The sequence below is a fragment of the Myxocyprinus asiaticus genome, chromosome 42, assembly GCF_019703515.2.
Source record: "Myxocyprinus asiaticus isolate MX2 ecotype Aquarium Trade chromosome 42, UBuf_Myxa_2, whole genome shotgun sequence".
Taxonomy (NCBI): domain Eukaryota; kingdom Metazoa; phylum Chordata; class Actinopteri; order Cypriniformes; family Catostomidae; genus Myxocyprinus; species Myxocyprinus asiaticus.
This window is the reverse complement of record NC_059385.1, coordinates 37,475,216-37,497,704: the sequence shown is the minus strand read 5'-3', so window position 1 is coordinate 37,497,704 and position 22,489 is coordinate 37,475,216. Positions and strand designations below refer to the sequence as shown.

General features: G+C 41.0%; 1 protein-coding gene and 1 pseudogene across 1 annotated transcript in view; both read right to left on the bottom strand.

Annotated features, from left to right (window-relative positions):
* Nucleotides 1-22,489, bottom strand: part of LOC127432446 (NACHT, LRR and PYD domains-containing protein 12-like) — a 612,890-nt gene that overhangs the window by 284,291 nt on the left and 306,110 nt on the right. The window lies entirely within an intron of this gene.
* LOC127432473 (macrophage mannose receptor 1-like) lies at nucleotides 2,567-7,171 on the bottom strand (annotated as a pseudogene).

The window sequence follows — 22,489 nt, the reverse complement described above, 5'->3', positions numbered from 1 at the left end:
ACACTCCTGCTTCAGCCAGAAAGACTCCAGTTGCTTCTCCCAATACCATGGGTCCTGCTGCACAAGCCTCTTCTGCTGTAGCAGCCAAAGTCCCTGTTCCTCCTGTCCCAAAATCATCAACCAAGATTCAATACAAGATTAAAGGTGAAACTACGCTGTGACTCGCAATGCCATGTGATGTATTGTATATGTTCGATATAAGTTCTTCTCCAAAAGTTATATATATATATATATATATATATATATACAGTATATAATCTATCTTCCTTATTAGACTGCCCAGTACATCTTAATCAGGAACACTTCCCAGTTGCAAAAACATTGGGTGAATAACACTCTGGATAAAATAATATGTAGGTGGGAGGATGAAATACAAAATAAAAATGCATTCCATACTACTCAATCCAGTGTTTGAAGGGAATATGCTTGGAAGATACAAAATAGATTGTTTATAACACCTGTAAATACAATAGCTGGTAAAAGGGGATTGTTGGAGAGAAAAAAAAAAAAAAAAAAGGCTCATTACAGTCAAATTCTATATGAGTGCTCTAAATTGATTAGATTAATTTAATATTTAACTGCACAATATAAATTATTATTTTGGGTAAAATGCCATTGTCCTTAAGAAATAAAACTGAACAAAATATATTTAGTGTATTCAGAATAGCAGCTTTGAAACAGATTACAAAAAAAAAAATGGCTTAAACCACCAGAACTCCCACAATTTCAAAGATGGAGAGAAATGATTTCAGAAATATACCAAATGGAGAAAATAACATTTATAAATAATAATAAATGTCTGGAATGTGAAAATAAATGGGATTTACTTATATTATTAATATTATTAATTAATTTAGATTGATTGTTTCCTTCAGATTCTTGAGGTATGATGTCCTATTTTAATATTAAAAAAGGAGGTGATGCCTTAACTTTCCACTTTATTTGAAATAAAATATAACATGTAAATGAATGAATTACATGTTATTTATAGAATATGTTGTGATGGTTATTTGATATGGTTATTCAAAATAACATACTGTTTTTTTTATTTTATTTTACTTCTCTTTCTTGATATAAAATTTGTACATTGTCTTTAGTAAAAAATAAATAAAGAAATAAAAAGCATAAAAAATGCTTCTATTGATTAATTAAAAAGTGAGCACTTGAAATACTGTATGCAATATATATATATATATATATATGCAATAATAAGACGTATTTTTATTTTATTTTATTTTTTTATAAAAGACATATTTTTTGTCCTGCTTATATTGCTTATAGCTTATATAATTATAACTTCAAGTAAAATACTGTATGTTCATCTCCATGAAAGAAAGAAGGGGTTTGGGTTTGGGTGGCATTCACCCCTCTCTATAGCAATCTTGAGCATTTAATATTTTAAAAATGATTATTTTTTGCATGAATTATATTAATCCATCTTACTGGCTGTTTTATAGATAGCCGAATATATTATGTTTATATTTTCAAAGATATGTTTTGCTATGGCTAAAGCGGGTAAATGAAAAGTAATTAAATTTTGAATAAAATACAACACTATCTGCTGAAAATCTACATTTAGATTCTCAAATAAACAATTTATCATTAAGAGTTGATTTTGTGAATTTCTAAGATTTTATTTTTAAAGTGTGCTTTAAGAGACATGTTTCAGAGATGTCATTTTACTCACAGCTGATTGGTTCATTTTATTCACAGCTGATTGGTTCATTTTATTCACAGCTGATTGGTTCATTTTATTCACAGCTGATTGGTTCATTGTATTCACAGCTGATAGGTTCATTTTACTCACAGCTGATTGGTTCATTTTATTCACAGCTGATTGGTTCATTTTACTCACAGCTGATTGGTTCATTTTACTCACAGCTGATTGGTTCATTTTATTCACAGCTGATTGGTTCATTTTACTCACAGCTGATTGGTTCATTTTATTCACAGCTGATTGGTTCAGCATCTGTTAGTGATCTGTAATCCAGAATGAAATATTTTACGGAACAGGTTAACCGTGTAGTGTAAGTTACTATGGAGATGAACACTGCTAAAAGCTGACCAACTTTCATGATACCTAAAACCTGTGATTGAGGCAAACTAAACTAAAACTTACCTGACTAGACACCGAAACCGGCTTCATGGTACAGGCCCCTGTTTTGAAAACATTGTTTATTTGTGCAATTCTATTCAGTGGCGCTGAAATGACATACAGTATTTCAGTTTTAAATGTTTCATCCATTTTTAAAAGTATCTTTCTTAATTGTAGGCCACTTTGATGACTAATGTAAATGAGAAACAATCATGGACAGTCAGTGAATACAATGTTTGATCTTATGTATTCTTAGCATTGAGAATCTGCTCTTGCTTGTCATCATTCAGTCTACATGCTTGTAGAAAAGACTAAAGTCCTCCTCTAGTGATCATATTTCACACAGACACCACGGTTAGTTTCATTAAACACTGCAGACAGAAATCTTCTATATCTGCACTTTTCTTTCCTCACTGGAGGTTATTTTGAATGCACAAAGAAAAGTCATGAAACATTTATGACTAACTGTCTTATAGTATAAGAGCATTTTTATTGATATTAAGAACATACAATTTAATGCACATAAGAATCTAAGCAGTAACACTCACAAGAATCACAGTGTTCCTGTTTATAAGCTCATTATTTTAAAGATGTCACAGTCAACTAAAGCCTCATTTATAAAGGAATATGAAAAAAGTCACCCAAAAGACTTTTTGAAGTATTTCATTTGACAAAACAACCCCAGAAGACAATCACTGACATTCTGTCAAACATTTTTAAACAGAGAGTTCACATTTACATTTTAGCACTAAATATTATCTCCAAAGTAAAATAGTAAAGCAAAATGAAATGAATTAGAGTGTAAATGTTTGTATCCATCATCTCGTCACTTTTCTGAATCAAGAGAACTGAACCACACGAATCATCTCAGGACTTCAAAAACAAAGAACTACTCACAGAAATAAATGGACAAATTTACAAAGTAATAAAGATTTTCATGAAAAATTCAAGTTTTAAATCAAACATGGTGAAATTTTTTTGGCTCCACAGACGACAGGTGAGATGATGATGATGATGATGATGATTCAGTCTTCATTCAGAACATAAAGAGAAATAAAAAACAGGTTTAAAAAAACTAAAGAAACATTAAGATATAGAAAAAAAACTACAACACACACAGTCTTGTACCTTCGTAGTTAGTGCAGATGAAGTTGAGTTTGTGAGTTTGAGGAAGGCTGATCCATCGCTGATCTCCTCCAGACTGAACTGCTCCAACTCTCGGTCCACCATTGCAATCTTCCTGTCCTGTCCCGTTACCTGCAGCCCATTTCTGATAACACAAGATCTGTCCATTCACCCAGAACCACAGGCCCAGAGTGCAGGAGTGACGGAGACCCATCCACACCGCTGCAGTCGAGGCGATTCACTCTGATCACTCCCATGAGTCTCTGAACAGACGGTCCAGACTCCAGACATCCCTCCATCAGTTCTGATCTTCTCAATCTGTTGATTCTCAGTCTGGTTCCTCACACTGACCAGATCTGTGTGATGATCTCTGCAGAAACTCTGAGCATCTCTCCAAATCACTGACTGATTAACAGGGATGTATCCTTTACTGCTGTCTTTTTAACAAAATAAACAGCTCTCACTGCTTTTCATTTACAATGATTAAAAGACAAATTAAATAATAAAGTAATTTACATTTGTAGTATTTCTCACTACTACAATTTTCCAAAAATAAAAGCAAATAAAGCACTTATTGTATGTTTGATCAAAACAACATTTACACACATTAAATGATAATAATGTTTAGTGTTTTAAGAGATAAACAGATTGTGTTCAGCACATAATTCACACTGCAGGCTGCTGCACTCACCATTGTAACATATGAATTTCAAGTGTTGTGTGCTGTGAGTACAATTATAATCAAACCATCCTCCAGAATTCATATTACCACAGTCTACATCTTCATTTGGTTGTCCCTGTGCCCAGTTACGATACTGTGAATCACTTCCTGTGTAGAACGCAGGGTCACCCAGAGACCATTTCCATGTCTTAATGTTTGTCTTGTGCAGTCCGATCCAGACAAACTGAACCTGATCATCATTCACACTCTTCAGCAGCTCTTCGATGTCATTCTTGTTGTTGATGGTGACCATTTCTGTGTAATTCTCTCTGCAGTATCTCTGAGCTGCAGTCCAGCTCAACTTCTGATTCACAAAGTGATACTGACGTGGAACACATGCAGATAAACTGAAAACAGCTGAGAAGAGAAAAATATCAGTACAAACTCACACAATTCACAGGATGATACTGATTCCCATATAAAAGAAAAACACAGTGATACACACACTCACCCGAGAGAATAAGAGTGATAAATGTATTTCGCTCCATTTCTGAGATACAGATGATAACATTTCAGATATGAAAGAATTCAGGGATTAGTTCAAGATATATGAAACACACACACACACACATTAACAATCATATGATACTACAACCATAAAACAATCATGAATAAAGTCGTGTGAGTAAAGAACAGGTGTGTTTTAATTAAGATCATGAGAGTTTCTCTTACTCTAGTTGTGTCTGTTTCTTTATTCCTGTGTGTCTCTTTCTGATATTCTGGATCTGTTCTTCAATCAAGTGTGCATGTGACTTTATTGTTTTTCTTCCTCTGAGTATTTTTCCTCTCTAAACAAATGACTCTTTGTTCTGATGATGACCTGTAGGCATGTGTATGTGTGTTTTATCATGTTAAAGCTTGAATCTCAGGTTGCTTGATTTGAATATGAAAGATAAAGAGTGTGAATGTGTGTGTTTTTACTGGCAACAAAATTCAAAACATCTACAGATATTCATCAGGTAACCATAGTAACCATAGGATCAAACAAAGAAATAATAATAAAATAAAATAAAAATACCTGATTTGTGTATTTCCTCTTAAAATGTCTGAACATCACCTGCAGTTTGTGTGGACAGTCCTCATGGGGAAAACGACTTCACAAATATATAAAATAATGTCTTCATGAAAATGTAAAGTGCATTTGGGTTTGTGTGAGGGTTAGGGTTAAGGGGTCATGTTAGTCCTCAACATGTGGCCTGCAACATAAACACTTTTAATAATAACTGTTTTTCATCCAATTAAACAAATGAAAAGATTGTGATGAAAATTAGTGATGCAATTATTGAGTGTCCTTGTCACATAAAAACATTTTATAATGATCAGATTAATTTTCAGACATGTGCAGACTCTATGTTAGTGTGTATCGAGTGAGACAGACTCTAAAATTCTGCTTCTCTTTTAAGTTGAACATGTAAGCGTTTGCTTTGATTCTGAAACAAACCCCTCCATCTTGCTTTTGTTTAGGATTTAGTCTTCCAATAAATACTTGAAATCTTTTTGGTGACAACCCAGCTAGCCAAACTACGTGACTGTTACGTAACTATAACGTAATATGATGAACAAACTTTCATCTTGGCAACGTAACTGGTCATGTCGTGACATTCCTGGATTTGTCGCCACATTGAAACTTTGTGATGTTGTGGCAACATTGTGGATCAGTAGTTGTGTGTTGGTAACCAGTTGGTAATTTTTGCTTTTAAATGTAGTAGATTAACTTAATTTATGTCCTCATTTGCCCAACACTAATTTAAAGGTGATTTAAACAGTTGTGTATGTGAATGAACAGACTAAAGATTAATGTACTCATTTATTTTGACAGAGAACAGAGAAAAATAAAAAATAAAAAAAGATTAATAACACAAAAAGAAAGGAAGAACTACTGGCCACAGAACTCTCTCTGGACTGTTCCGTTGTTGTTCGTCTGACAGGACAGTTAGTTTTTCTGAGGTAAAATACCCAGCAAACAATTACGCCGTAAAAACATTTTTCCGCATCGTCAAAAGATTGTGATAACATTTTTATCCAATCTATTTAATACCACAGATGTCATCTTTTTTCACAATATGTATTTTTTCAATGTTTCAGAAACGTGGTTATGACGTTTTTGTCACTATCCACAGATCACCTTGTGGTGTGCTGTTTAATCCCAAAAAATGCCCTACTTTTATCTTCTGAAGCGATCATCATCATTACGTTCCTCCCCAGTCTAGGGTTGGGGAGAAGTAACAAAATTTGTAAAATTGAGGGAAGTCTCTTCTCCTGACACAGCACTGCACATAAACAGACAACAAAAGGTATCAAAAAAATGATTTTTATCTTACAACAAAACAGGTAAAGGGAAGCAATAAACTTCAGGAGAAGACCAGGCCAAAATAACAAACAAAAAGAAATACTATCTTTAAAAGGGAGTGTTAATAATCTTACAAAAGAAAAGATAAATAAACAGATCTCTCAGCTCTCTGACAAGCATCAAAACAGGACAAAACAGTAAATGTCAACAAAAATAGCACCTTCCTCCCTACAGCTTCCAGTTAATGTTAATTAAAAAAACTTTCTCAGTTTTTTAGCAGGCTAATGATAAACAAAGAAAATAAACAAACAAAAGAACTAAAAAAAAAAAAAAAAAAAAAACGTTTAAAAGATGCAGCAACAACAACAGGTTACTCTTTCAACATTTGCTATAACTCTTTCAACAGGTTAGCTAGAGAGAGAGAAAGAGAGAGAAAGAGAGAGCAAAACAGGAAAACCACAGCACAAAATCTCCAATTTCAACAAAGGCCAACGGCATACATCCATAGATGTAATTAAACAAACAAGTTTACAATGAAAGAACAAACATGTACCTGAGACATAACACCAGCTAAATATGTTGTAAAAAAATATATATTTTCCTTTATGTCATTATAACGTTTAATCCGACTACTTAAAACAACAGATGTCAGGTTTTTCCCATGTTAGAAATAAGATGTTTCACAACGTTGCAGAACCGTCACTTTAACGTTTTTATCACGTCAGCACATCTCAAAGCGATGTTTTTGAAATCTACTTACCACGTTGAACCTGAGACTACACGTGCTGTTGTCAAATTGTTATTCCCATTTTATCTTTCAAAGCAGAGTTTAATAACAACACACACAGTGCTAGAGAAAGAGATTAAATATGTTACTAAAGTGATTATCATTATTTACATCAGCATATGCAAGTATGTGAAACAGAAAACACATTTCCTTCATTTCTAGAAGTGAAACTTCTGTGCACTGAGAATTTTATATAAGAGAGACCGAGGCCAGATGTTTTATGAGAAACAGCGAATTTGCATTTTCATTCAGCCCGTCTGCTGTTTTTATTAGATCAATGTGAAAATCTGAACGCATTTTTACACAGCATACACAGTGTTATAAATTTTAACCGTTAATTCTAAAAATCTAAACAATTCGGATAATAAGGTATCTAGAAGTATTCACAGTATTTTAAGTGCACACGATAAAAATACCATGCATGTTCATTAAAGCAATTTACTATATACAATTTTTATATATATATATAAAATGTAAATATATGTATAAGTTCATCTTTTCAGAGCAAAAATAAATATTTCTTTCAAAAATGAACCTCTGTTTATTTTAGTACTGTGGCTTGACTTGCTTGAGGTGAGTCACTGATTTGATTTGACTTGCTTGATTTGTCTGCACTGCACTTGAGACTTGACTCGAGACTTGATGTTTAAGACTTGAGACTTGCTTGTGACTTGAACATGTGTGACTTACTCCCACCTCTGCTTATTTGTCATAAAACAGACAAAACAATTCATGTCACGTGGAAATTACGCACTGATAATTCAGGCACTAAAGTAGTCAAAGCATCGTAACATCTCCATCAAATCATTTCAGTCACCAGAACAAAAAAAAAATAATTTCAGCATTCAACATTTTCGTCATTAAAGCCATTTTATTATGGATCATTTTCATGGTTGAAAAACTATTTTATTATTTATGCAACAAATACAACGTCATTGTCATCGCCAGAGCTTGTTTCCCTGGTAATTTCATCATCAGGATCATATTCAGGATCTGAATCATCTGATGCCTAACACTCAAACATATTCATCATCATCAAAATCAATATTTAGTTTGTTGCGGACAACTCTGTCATCAGATCCACCATCAAGCCATGCTAATATGATCACGCACTTGATCTGCAGTAAATCACTCAGCTATTTCATGTCTCGCAGATGATACTTTTTAACTCTGTTTTTATATGCTGTAAGGTTGTTACTTGCGCATCATGTGGTCATTGTATATCAGGCATTCCTACCTTGTGGATCAAAGGTGAACAACACTTACTGAGAGGATTTCTAACACACCAGAGACTTTAAAATTATTGCGCATAAAAAAATTACACTATTACATACCTCGGGTGTTAGGGACCCTATAAACTTTTTGCAAAAAAGTAATTAGAAAACAGTTTTTTATTTTTATTTTTTTATTTTTTTACAATTTGGATTTTTTTCTGTTATATTGTTGATAAATACATTGAGGAATACGAAGGTGGAGGTCAGATGGTAAATGAATGAGGGGGAAAGTAGTGAAAGAGTTTCGGGGTCTCTAATGACCCGATGTATGTGTTGAAGGGTTAATGACACAAGATGCACAGCTGAAGTACATGCACTGGCTACACAGCACGTCTAACTGTCTGACTCAAATTGAACTGAATGAACCGGTCCCTCTGACTGTCATAGTTCACCGAGGATTACAGATGACTTGATATGTGTTGAAATATTAATAAATGAAACATTTATTAAACCAACAGATGTTTTTTTCTGTGTTATTTTTAATCATTTTAAAAATATTTGCAGAATTAAGTAGGCATTTTTACTCAGTGATGTTACTAATACAGACAGGCGGCTCTTATGAGTTACTAGACCGGTTATTGAACCAAAGAACCGTTTGAAATGAAGGAATCAAACCTACAGGAGAATCAAAAGTCAACTTTTCGATCATTTCCAACTCAAAAAGAACCAAATGAGCCAGTCCCAAGAACTGCAGAAGACGTTAATAGTATCTGAATAAGGGGGCCTGGGTATCTCAGCGAGTATTAATGCTGACTACCACCCCTGGAGTCACGAGTTTAAATCCAGGACATGCTGAGTGACTCCAGCCAGGTCTCCTAAGCAACCAAATTGGCCCGGTTGCTAGGGAGGGTAAAGTCACATGGGGTTACCTCCTCGCGGTCGCTATAATATGCGGTTCTCTCTCTCAGTGGGATGCGTGGTGAGTTGTGCGTGGATGTGCGGTCTCAGATGCGGAGGCAACTGAGATTCATCCTCCACCACCCAGATTGAAGCAAGTCACTACGCAGCCATGAGGACTTAGAGTGCATTGGGAATTGGGCATTCCAAATTGGGGAGAAAAGGGGAGAAATAAAACAACAACAATAACAACAACAAAATAGTATCTGAATAAAGCATTTATAAAACCAACAGATATTTCTTTGTGTTATTTTTAATCATTTAAAGAGAATTGAGAATTGAGAATTAAGTAGACATTTTTACTCAATGATGTTACTGAAGGGGGAGATATTTGAATATCCTTTTACTCTTACAAGTTATATCTCATCTTTTATTATCCTCATTTTTATTATATTAATCAATGTCTATTTTCTTTTTACAATAAGGTGCAAGTAACGTATGTAATCTGAGGGGTGACTGCGGGTCTGGCCCAACGTCAGGAATACAATGACTTATTTAGCTGGCTCCAGGAGAATATGCATTTATATTGTACTGCATTTTAGTTATGATTTTGTTATATTAGGTTACTATGTGCATTATTATGCCTTTTGTGGATGCTCTTGTCATGCTCTGTCTTTATTTTCTGCAGATGGTGAAAAGGAAAAACTGTATTCCACCAAAGTTAGGGAGACGGCCTCTAGTCCTGGGAAATATATAACACTTACCCTTGCAAAGTGTTTGGATTATTTATGGTGCCCTATAACACATGAGTGCCATAGTCAAAAAACTCAAAAGATTTTAATTGCTTTCCTGTTATCTTATTGATGTAGAGAAAGAGGAGCAGACATAACTTACCTTATGACATCTGCACATACGTTTTGTAAAACCAAGGATGGTAACTTGATTAATGTTATGGTTAATTAAATATTGTTTGCTCGAAAGTGAAACAGACTATATTTGTAAAGTGCTAAGATGTTTGAAGTCAATGGCCTTTTGGAATCTCCAAAAATGTTGTACTGTAACATCTCTAAAATTCAGTTTGCATATGACTATATTTGCTTGTGACATTTTTGAATGGGTATGTAAAGGAGGAGGCGAGAAGCAGCTTTCCTGGTTCAAGTAAGGTTTTATTTTCTCTCTGCATCAGAATTGCAGTCTCAGAGTTTTTGCGTTTATTCAGTAAGTTAATATATAATCACACACCGCTTCACAAAATAAACTCTCATCATTTGTAACAATAAAACTCTTTGGTTCTTATTCGGGTCTGTGGTGCCCAGGCTCTCTCTCTTCTATTTACGGTGTGTCTCTATTTATGCCGCTCTCCCCGTGCTCATTGAAATTAGAGACAGGTGTTAGACATAATTTAGCTCAGGTGTAAGCGCCCTTACCGCTTTCTCTCTCTCCGGAGAGATGCTTGACCACGCCCCCGCTGCCACAGGGTACCTTTTTCTTTTTGAGCTTGTTCTTCTTTTTCTCCTGTACCGTGGAACCATTGGATTCCAACAACTTGCAATGTAAGTTTTAACCACAGAGTACAATCAGTAAACTCTCTCGATTGATTGCAAACATGACTGTGAGTGTTTCTTTCCCCAATATCCATATTGGGGACACAACTGTCGACCTGTAATGACACACCAACTTGGGAGCTGAGATGAACCCAGATGTGGGAGTTTATTGCACAGAACACAGGAGTGACAGGTAAGTAGTGAGGCGAGTATTCAGGTTAGGTACAAAGTCTTTGAACACAGTCTTTGGTTATACAGCGAACTAAGGCAGAAGGCACAGATCCTCAAATCGTTAATTCCAAACCAACACTTGCCAAAACAGGTAACCTAAACTTCTGACAGGGTCTAAGGTGAGTCACTTCCATAAACTGAGGAGCAGACTTGTATATCAAGACATCTAGTACATTCAGAGTTCTCAAAGTCACGTTTACAGTACCTTCAGAGCAGTTCGCTGTATAACAGGCAAGTTTCACATAGGTACGTAAATATGCAGTAAACTCAGGTTTCACATAAGTCACTTATCTTGTATATCCAGAACAGATCTTTGACAAACAGGTGAGGTTAACACAGGTGAGTAGGTATGTCATATTCTCAGAATTCACAAAGTCACTTATCTTGTATATCTAGAACATATCGGGGTCAGGAGTCCTGGGAGCTGGCCACAGAGCAGGGACAGGATCAGGCTGTTTGGCCACAGGAAGTGGAACTACTGGGGATGAGGGTGAAGCCATGGAAGGTGGAGTCTGGGAAAGTTCGAGGGATGAGGCCAAGGGAGGCTCGAGGGATGAGGCCATGGGAGGCCCGGGGCTAGGAGCCTTTAGTGACTGGGAACTGACCTTCGTAGTTGTAAGCACGGCCTTCGACTGGGGAATGACCTCCGTGTTCATGAACACTGGCTGGGACTCTGGAACGACCTCCGTGGTCGTAAACATGGACAGAGACTTGGGAATGACCTCCGTGGTCATAAACATGGTCCAAGACTTAGGAACAACCTCCATGGCCGTGGCGTGGGCAGAGACTGGGAAATGACCTCTGTGGTCATGAGCATGGGCAGAGACTGGGAAATGACCTCCTTGGTCATGAACAGGGGCAGAGACTGGGAAATGACCTCCTTTGTCGTGAGCACTGGCTGGGACTCTGGAATGACCTCCGTGGTCGTAAACATGGATAGAGACTTGGAAACGACCTCCGTGGTCGTGATCGTGGGCAGAAACTGGGAAACAACCTCCATGGTCATGAACACGGGCAGAGACTGGGGAGTAGGAGCTCTTCTTCTCCTCTTCTTCCAGACAACTGGAAGCGTTGTTACAGGAACGGTCGAGGATACTGGCATTGGCTCTGGGACGGTCGAGGCTACTGGCACTGGCTCTGGGACGGTCGAGGCTACTGGCACTGGGGTGGTCGAGGCTACTGGCACTGGCTCTGGGGCGGTAACCATGGCCAGCTTGGGCTCTGGCTCATTAACCGTGGCAGGCATGGGCACTGGCTCATTAAGTGTGGCAAGCACAAATCGTTAATTCCAAACCAACACTTGCCAAAACAGGTAACCTAAACTTCAGACAGGGTCTAAGGTGAGTCACTTTCATAAACTGAGGAGCAGGTTTGTATATTAAGACATCCAGTACATTCAGAGTTCTCAAAGTCACGTTTCCAGAACCTTCAGAGTGGTTCGCTGTATAACAGGCAAGTTTCACATAGGTACGTAGATATGCAGTAAACTCAGGTTTCACATAAGTTACTTATCTTGTATATACAGAACAGATCATTGACAATCAGGTAAGTAATAAACAGAAAAGCAGTTTACCACTGCTGTAGAGCAAAAGATAAGTCCAAGGTAACTCCAACAAGGCCAGGCACTGACTGAGTGTGAGTGTGGGGTTTAAGTGCAAGTCCAAATGATATGATAACGAGCTGCAGGTGTGCGTGAGTGAGAGCGGGTGACTGACAGTGAGGGAGAGCCCAGTGCGCTCGTGAAATGACCCCAACATTACTAATTCAAATTATTTATAACATATTAGATTTCTAGTTGTATTTGTATTTTTTTATTAGACATATTGAATGAACCCTCAGAACGATCCAGTGCTGGTCAGACCAATCAGATTCTATGCTACAAGACTGTTTTGATCACACGGACTGGGAGATGTTCCGGTCCGCCTCTGATGACGACATCGAGCTTTATGCTGATAGCGTAACGTGTTTCATCAGAAAGTGCTTAGAGGACGTCATTCCGACCAGAACAATACGGATCTACCCGAACCAGAAACCTTGGATTAATAGCGACGTTCGTGTGGCACTTGATGCGCGGAACTCCGCTTTTAATTCCGGGAACACGGAGGAGCATAAACAAGCCAGTTATGCCCTCCGAAAAACAGAACAGCAAAACGTCAGTACAGGAACAAGATTGAAGGACAGTTCAACACCACCAACTCTAGAAGCATGTGGCAGGGAATTAATATCATCACGGACTTTAAAGGGAATAAAAACTCTGACGTGAACACCGCTGCCTCTTTCCCGGATGAGCTAAATACTTTTTATGCTCGTTTTGAGGGAAATAACAACGCCCTTGCGGAGAGAACTCTCGCGGCCGAAGCTACAGAGGTTAGTTCACTCTCTGTCTCTGTAGCGGATGTAACCCGATCCTTCCGATGGGTGAATATCCGCAAAGCCGCGGGTCCAGATGGCATTCTGGGCCGTGTCATCAGAGCGTGTGCGAACCAACTGGCTGGTGTTTTTACGGACATTTTCAACCTTTCCCTCTCTTTGTCTGTAGTCCCCACATGCTTTAAAACATCCACCATTGTGCCTGTTCCAAAACAATCAAAAATAACTTGTTTAAATGACTGGCGTCCTGTTGCTCAGACCCCCATCATCAGCAAATGTTTTGAGAGACTAATCAGAGATTACATCTGCTCTGTCTTGCCACTCAATCTTGACCCGCTGCAGTTTGCTTACCGCAACAACCGCTCCACTGATGATGCCATTGCATCTACAATACACACTGCTCTCTCCCATCTGGAAAAAATGAACACTTACGTGAGAATGTTGTTTGTAGACTACAGCTCAGCATTCAACACCATAGTGCCCTCCAAGCTTGATGAGAAACTCCCGGCTCTGGACTTAAACAGCTCGCTGTGCAGCTGGATCCTGGACTTCCTGTCAAGCAGACGCCAGGTGGTTAGAATGGGCAGCAACATATCCTCATCACTAATCCTCAACACTGGAGCCCCGCAGGGCTGTGTTTTCAGCCCACTCCTGTATTCCTTGTACACACATGACTGTGTTGCATCACATGGTGGTGGCGTAGTGGACTAAAGCACTGAACTGGTAAGCAGAAGGTTGTTGGTTCAATCCCCTCAGCCACCACCATTGTGTCCTTGAGCAAGACACTGAACTCCAGGTTGCTCCAGGGGGATTGTCCCTGTAATAAGGGCACTGTAAGTCACTTTGGATAAAAGCGTCTGCCAAATGCATAAATGTAAATGTAATAGCTCCAATGCCATCATTAAGTTTGCTGATGATATGACTGTGGTAGGTCTGATCACTGACAATGATGAAACAGCCTACAGAGAGGAGGTGCACACTCTGACACGCTGGTGTCAGGAGCACAACCTCTCCCTCAACGTCAGTAAGACCAAGGAGTTTGTGGTGGACCCATCACCATCAATGGAGCACTGGTGGAGAGAGTCAGCAGCTTTAAGTTCCTCGGTCCACATCACAGAGGAACTCACATGGTCCGTCCACACTGAGGCCACTGTGAAGAAGGCTCACCAGCGCCTCTTCTTCCTGAAACGGCTGAAGAAGTTTGGAATGAACCACCACATCCTCACATGGTTCTACACCTGCACTGTAGAGAGCATCCTGACTGGCTGCTTCACTGCCTGGTACGGCAATAGCACCACCCTCAACCGCAAAGCCCTGCAAAGGGTGGTGCGAACTGCCAGACACATCATCGGAGGTGAGCTTCCCTCCCTCCAGGACATCTATACCAGGCGGTGTGTGAAAAAAAGCTCGGAGGATCATCAAAGACTCCAGCCACCCAAGCCATGGGCTGCTTTCACTGCTACCATCAGGCAGACGGTACCGCAGCATCAGGACCCGCACCAGCCGACTTCATGACAGCTTCTTCCCCCAAGCAATCAGACTTTTGAACTCTTGATTGATCACGATACATATATCAGCACCGCACTTTATTAATCTTACAATTGGACTGTCATAAATTATATTCTCTCTTAACAACACACTGCCAGCTGACTATCAACTGACAGCCTGAATGTCAATACAGTACAAAACAACCTACTGTATATTTTATATATACTATTTTTATTGTATACTGTGTATTCTATATTGTGTGTATGTGTATTCTATAATGTGTGTATGTGTATTCTATATTGTGTGTATTGTATACTGTATATTGTATATTATTATTTGTATATTATGTTGTGTTGTCAGATATTTGGCAATGTTAGAGTGATAACAAAACCAGTTTTTTTCTCACTCTACCTGTTTGTTTGTTTTTTTTTTTTTGTTTTTTTTTTTCAGATTGAGAATTGGAATAAAAATAGCTTATGATACCACAGCGGGACAGAATCTTATGGGAGTGGGACTGAAAAATTTGCGCACGCAGCCAGGAGCGGGACAAAACGTGAAAGTTGCAGGTGGAAGCGGGTCAAAATATTTAAAAAAAAATAATAATTTGAGGGAGAGGGACAGAATCTCTTGGGAGCGGGTCTGAAAAATCCATCCTGCATAGACCTCTACTTTATGATTCATGTTCAGTATTTCATGAACACCTGCAGCGTGATTTTGGGAAGCTGATGTGGAGGGAGAGGGAGATATTTGATAAGAGGGAGCCTGTGATACATTAACAGCAGCCACAAGGTCACAGCACACTGAGACAGCACCAGGCTTCTTTATGGGCATTAAAAACTTATGCATTACACAAAAATATCTCTTATTACTCTTCTCGCTCGCGTAACGTCTCAGACTCTCTGGTTTGAGACTCTCTCTTGGACAGTGACAAAAATAGAAAAACAATACACATTTTTGGTGCCCACCCTCAATGTTTGCAACACACAGCCTGCCCCCGTATTACTTTTAACCAATGCACAAATTGGAAAATATATATATTTTATTTAAAACCATGTTTCCCAAATGTTTGATTGGGTGGGCAAGACTCACGTTTGGGTGGGCTCAGCCCACCCCTGCCCATGCCTACATCCGGCCCCGCAGAGGGGTGAACGGTTACGGAATTTAACGCGGGAGTAAAATACCGAACTGATGCGGCTTGATAGAAGCGGAGTCAGTGCGTGCGGTGGTGCGAGGATTTTTGCCCTCTTAATTCTTTGTCCCTGTTATTTTCCAACACTATTGGTATTGTATCTTTCTAAGGTATTTAAAAAGTTTGTTTTAGACATATAGTAGCAAGTAAACAGGATATCCCCACATATATGTCAAACTACATTGTGTTAATGTTTAACACTTAAAAAAAAGTGAAGTTTAATCAGTGGTTAAACTATCTAAAACACCAACTGAACTAATCAATATGTTCATATTGTGTAGTTTGACATTGATTTTAGTGCTGTTTGTTAATTTATGCATCATACATTTGCAGATGAAGAAGCTCAGTAAACGCGAATAGAGTAAGATTTAAAATCGTAAAAAATTCAACTGCTAGTATTTCTAAAAGTGAACTCTGCATTAGACATATAGTTTTGACAGTCTTATCTAGTTTTCATTAAAAAAAAAGTGTAGAACATAATGAGAATGTAATTTTTTCATTCACAGAATTATTGGGCAAGGTTAATTAAAAGAAGTGTAATAATAGAAAACAATAGGCAATAATGCATAGGCCTAATAATATATATATGTTTTTTTTTTTTTTGGTAATTTATTCATTTGATTTAATGTTTTGTTTTTCATTCTGGTATTTATTTATTTTTTTTTTGGTAATTTATATGTTTAGTTTTTTTTTTTTTTTTTTTTTTCTGTCTAGTAATTTGATTTATTAAATCCAAAGAATTTTGCAGACATGTTTCAAAATAAGCTATAAAATAATTTAATATTAGTGATCCAATAAAGCACACTGTAGCTTTTCTCCGAGTATTGTGTATTTATTTTCATATAATACATCTGCACTGAAATAACTTTATAGTGGTGATGGATTGTTGCTAACATTTTTAAGTGTGCTCGTGCTCCTAAGATACATTTTTAGGATGGAGCACAGTCAAACATTTATCCAGTAGCAGTATTAATGTTTAGTGGTATGGCATCTTATGTTTTGGTGCCACTGGCACATGCTGTTCGAAGTTGTGGCACATCCGGTGGCATATCTGGTTGTTGGTGGCATGTGCTACTGGCATTTCTGGTACACGCCGCTGGATTTCATGGCATATCGGCAGCACTACAGTATACTGTGTAAATATCCTGCCGGTTTTTAGGAGTAAAAATAGGGTAAGTGGTTTGTTTGAAGTTGCTACTGTCTGTGTTGTGTTAACTCATCGAGTTAGTTATTAGTTAACTCACTAAATCTAGCTAAATCTATCTTGTTTGAAAGTGTATTGCTACACATCTCTATGGAAATTAGTTTCCTCTTTTACTGAACTCTTTCGTGGTAATACTAGACATCATCTTTACTTGGTAATACCTAATGTATTCTTTACTCTTTAAATGACCTTAAATGCAAAAACACTATATTGTTTTTTCCTTGACATGTCAGTCAGCATGAAAGCCCTGAGCTGCTGGAGAACACTTCATTTTGTGGTGAGTGTAAAATATTGAGATGTTACAATTGGATTTAAAATCTATGCTGTATAGAGCTATATATAGCTTCATATAGCTATAGTCCAGTCTGGTTCTTAAACAGTTTTATGTCCATGAATCAAAACTTATGATTAGATGGGGCTTTTAGAAAGACATACCAGAGTGGTACATTGATTTACTGAAGTTATATTGCAATTTGCACATTCTATTGCATGTTCATGTAAAAGCAGGTGAATGTTAATTAACTTTCAATATCAATTCTAGGTAACAGTTTTCCTTTTCAGATCAACAGATATGTTGTCTGTCATGCATTTAGTCATGATATATGACTAAAGCAGAGTCACTCCCCCCACCCCAAACAACTTTTGGGCCAGTTTCTCTGTAAAATCAGCCGAATTTTCTTCCCAGTCTGCCCCTGTTTGGTAGTTATGATCAGGACTGATGTTGGTCAAAAAAAGTCAGTGAAAGTTGAAAATAATATTACTATATAATATTTTTATGGCAGTTTTTTGATGTGGACATTTTTGTCCTCTAAGGACCTCTGAGTAACTTTTTTAAATTGACGCACAAGGGTTAAAGGAATAGTTCACACAGAGTCACACGTCATTTTTATTTGTATAGTGCTTTTCACAACACATATCGTTTCAAAGCAGCTGAAAAGGAAATCATGAATTAACAGAAAATGAAACTGTAATATCTATAATGGTTTAGAGTCATCATTGTGTAGTTTGATTAAATATGATTGTAAAATGTGTCTAAACATTAAATAATTAAATAATAATTGTCTTTAGAACCCCAGTGAGCAAGCCAGAGGCGACTGTGGTAACACAAAACTCCATAAGATGATGGTTAATGGAGAAAAATAACATTGGGAGAAACCAGGCTCACTGTGGGGGCCAGTTCCCCTCTGACTAACATCATGAATATAATGCCAATATTAGTCATTTATGTGCAGTGCAAGTCATGGTTTAAAATTGGTAAATTAAGTAAGCGTTAATGTCCAGTGTTAAAAAAAAAAAAAGAAAATCAGTTTATAGAATGTAAAAAAAAAAAAATCTTAGTCTTTCATTATATAACGGACACAGAGGCAACAAGAGTCCAAAATGAATAAAACGTCATGGTTACTGGTGTAACCTCCGTTCCCTGATGGAGGGAACGAGACGTTGGTGTCGATGTAGTGACACTAGGGGTCACTCTTGGGAGCCCGAGACACCTCTGGTCTTTGATAAAAGGCCAATGAAAATTGGCGAGTGGTATTTGCATGCCACTCCCCCGAACATACGGGTATAAAAGGAGCTGGTATGCAACCACTCATTCAGGTTTTACGCTGAGGAGCCGATATAAGGTCCGGCCATTTCAGCGGGTAGTTCAGCGTTGTGGCAGGAGGGACCAACGTCTCGTTCCCTCCATCAGGGAACGGAGGTTACACCAGTAACCATGATGTTCCCTATCTGTCACTCACTCGACGTTGGTGTCGATGTAGTGACACTAGGGGTCCCTATACAAAACGCCACAAGGCTGAACTGTGTTACGTGAACTGGCGGTGTGTGGTGGGCAGACTTGCTGTGTGCCTCATAGCCAGCACACCAGGTCGACACGTAACCTCCCCCAACACAGTTATGAGTGTCGAACGGCCCTTTTTGGGGACAAGTCGACTACCCAGAGATAGAGACAGGCTTAACCCAGTCATGGCCTCTTTCCCCTTCTCTTTTCCACTCCCTAAAAAAGAAGGGGGATTATCCGACTGGGCCGCCAGGTCTAGTCGGGGGGTGTCCCTCCCAAGGGGAGGACACCGCGGAGACCACACCTCGCCCCAAGAGAGGGGGGATATTTAAGTGGAAGAATACATCACATGGTCTTTCCAACCATGTGGAGAGCCTTCAAGGTAGATCCTACCCAATGGGGGAGGAGTTACTACAACATGGAGACTGAGGGGCTCTGCCCAAGGAAGACGCAGTTTGCCAGTAGGGAAACGAACTAGCGGAAGATATAGATCGCATGGGGTTAGCCTTACAGGGAACCGCCACATGCGGAGCACCTACCCCAGAACCGGGCTCTTAGTTAGCGCGTGTACTGGGCCGGCAGCGAGTCTCTCCGAAAACTCGACTGCCACAGGGCTCGGAGGAAGTCAACCAGGGAACAACCTTTGTGAACACTACTGGGAATTAACAGCGCACGTCTTCAGCTCAAAAGGAGGTGGAAGGCGCTATGTGCAAGCGATACACCCGGCCGGCTATCCCGGGCTTATCCGCTTGTGTTGCGTGCCACTACCTGGGATGAAACCGGTTCCACCCGGAGGTTGTAAAACCTTGCAAAGGTGTTGGGTGTTGCCCAGCCCGCTGCTCTGCAATGTCTGTTAGAGAGGCACCTCTGGCCAGGGCCCAAGAAGCCGCTACACCACGAGTAGAATGGGCTCGTAGCCCTACCGGGGGCGGCATGTTTTGGGCGAGACATGCCATAGTTATGGCGTCAATGAGCCAGTGGGCGATCCTCTGCTTGGAGACAGCACTTCCTTTCCGCTGTGCACCGAAGCAGACAAAGAGCTGCTCAGAGCACAGCAACGCCAGGGCTGGGTCTGCCTCCTCCTGGGGCAGCGCTTGCAGGTTCACCACCTGGTCTCTAAAAGGAGTGGTGGGAACCTTGGGCACATAGCCCGGTCGGGGGTCTCAGGATCACGTGAGAATAGCCCGGACCGAACTCCAGGCACATTTCGCTGACAGAGAACGCTTGCAGGTCACCTACCCTCTTGATGGAAGTGAGCGCAGTCAGGAGGGCAGTCTTCAAGGAGAGTGCCTTAAGCCCGGCTGACTGCAAAACTCAAAGGGGGCTCTCTGTAGACCCTGAAAAACTACAGAGGTCCGATGAGGGAACAAGGCGTGGCCTGGACGGATTCAGCCTCCTGGCGCCTCTTAGGAACCTGATGATCAGATCATGCTTCCCTAAGGACTCACCATCGACTGCGTCATGGCGTGCTGCTATGGCAGCAACGTACACCTTCAAGGTGGAAGGGGACAGCCTCCCTTCCAACCTCTCTTGCAGGAAGGAAAGCACTGATCTGACTGCGCACCTCTGGGGGTCTTCCTGATGGGAAGAACACCACTTAGCGAACAGACACCACTTAAAGGCATACAGGCGCCTCGTAGAGGGAGCCCTAGCCTGAGTGAATGTGTCTACCACCGCAGGTGGGAGACGGCTTAGGTCTTCCGCGTCCCGTCCAGGGGCCAGACATGGAGATTCCAGAGGTCTGGGCGCGGGTGCCGAATGGTGCCCCTTCCCTGAGAAAGAAGGGCCTTTCTCAGGGGAATTTGCCCGGGGGGAGCTGTCACGAGGAGCGTGAGGTCCGCGCACCACGTCTGGGCGGGCCAGTAGGGTGCTTACCAGGACGACCTTCTCCTCGTCCTCCCTGACCTTGCACAGGGTCTGTGCGAGCAGGCTCACTGGGGAAAACGCATATTTGCGAATGCCAGGGGACCAGCTGTGCCAGCGCGTCTATGCCGAGGAAGGCCTCGGTGAGGGCGTACCAGAGCGGGCTGGGAGGATATCAGAGTGGGAGGATTCTTGGGAGGCGAACAGGTGCACCTGTGCCTGACTGAATCGACTCCAAATCAGCTGGACCACCTGAAGGTGGAGTCTCCACTCTCCCCTGCGGGGAACCTGCCGTGACAGCGCGTCCGCTGTAACGTTGAGGTTGCCCGGGATATGAGTGGCTCGCAGCGACTTGAGGTGCTGCTGACTCCGGAGGAGGAGACGGCGGGCGAGTTGTGACATACAGCGGGAGCGCAGACCGCCTTGGCGGTTGACATATGCTACCGCTGCCGTGCTGTCTGTCCGAACTAGCACGTGCTTGCCCTGGATCAACGGCCGGAACCTCCGCAGGGCGAGCAGAATTGCCAGTAACTCGAGGCAGTTGATGTGCCAACGCAGCCGCGGACCCGTCCAGAGGCCGGTGGCTGCGTGCCCGTTGCAAACAGCGCCCCAGCCCGTCTTGGAGGCGTCTGTCGTGACCATGATGCGCCTGGAGACCAGTTCTAGAGGAACACCTGCTCGTAGAAACGAGAGGTCGGTCCAAGGGCTGAAAAGACGGTGACAGACCGGTGTAATGGCCACGCGGTGTGTCCCGTGGCGCCATGCCCGTCTCGGGACTCGAGTCTGGAGCCAGTGCTGAAGCGGCCTCATATGCATCAACCCGAGCGGGGTGGCCACCGCCGAGGACGCCATATGCCCCAGGAGCCTCTGAAAATGTTTCAGTGGAACCGCTGTTTTCTGTTTGAACGCCTTCAAACAGGCCAGCACCGACTGGGCGCGCTCGTTCATAAGGTGCGCCGTCAAGGAGACTGAGTCCAACTCCAAACCGAGAAAAGAGATGCTCTGAACCGGGAGGAGCTTGCTCTTTTCCCAGCTGACCCGAAGCCCTAGTCGGCTGAGGTGTGAGCACCAGGTCCCTGTGTGCGCATAACCCGTCTCGAGAGTGAGCTAGGATTAGCCAGTCGTCGAGATAGTTGAGAATGCGAATGCCCACCTCCCTTAACGGGGCAAGGGCAGCCTCTGCGATCTTCGTAAAGACACGAGGAGACAGGGACAGGCCGAAAGGGAGGACTTGTACCGATACGCCTGACCCTCAAACGCAAACCGCAGGAAGGGTCTGTGTCGAGGAAGGATCGAGACGTGAAAGTACGCATCCTTCGGGTCTACCGCCGCGAACCAATCTTGATGCCGGACGCTCGCTAGAATGCGTCTTTGCGTCAGCATCTTGAACGGGAGTCTGTGTAAGGCCCGGTTCAGTACTCGCAGGTCCAAGATTGGCCGCAACCCACCGCCTTTTTCGGTACAATGAAGTAGGGGCTGTAAAACCCCCTCTTCATCTCGGCTGGAGGGACAGGTTCTATCGCGTCCTTCCGTAGGAGGGTAGCGATCTCCGCGCAAGGTAGCAGCGTTTCCATCTTTCACCAAGGTGAAGTGGACACCGCTGGACCTGGGCGGATGCCCAGCGAAGTGAATCGTGCAGCCGAGTCGGACGGTCCGGACCAGCCCTCGCGACGGACTGGAAAGCGCAAGCC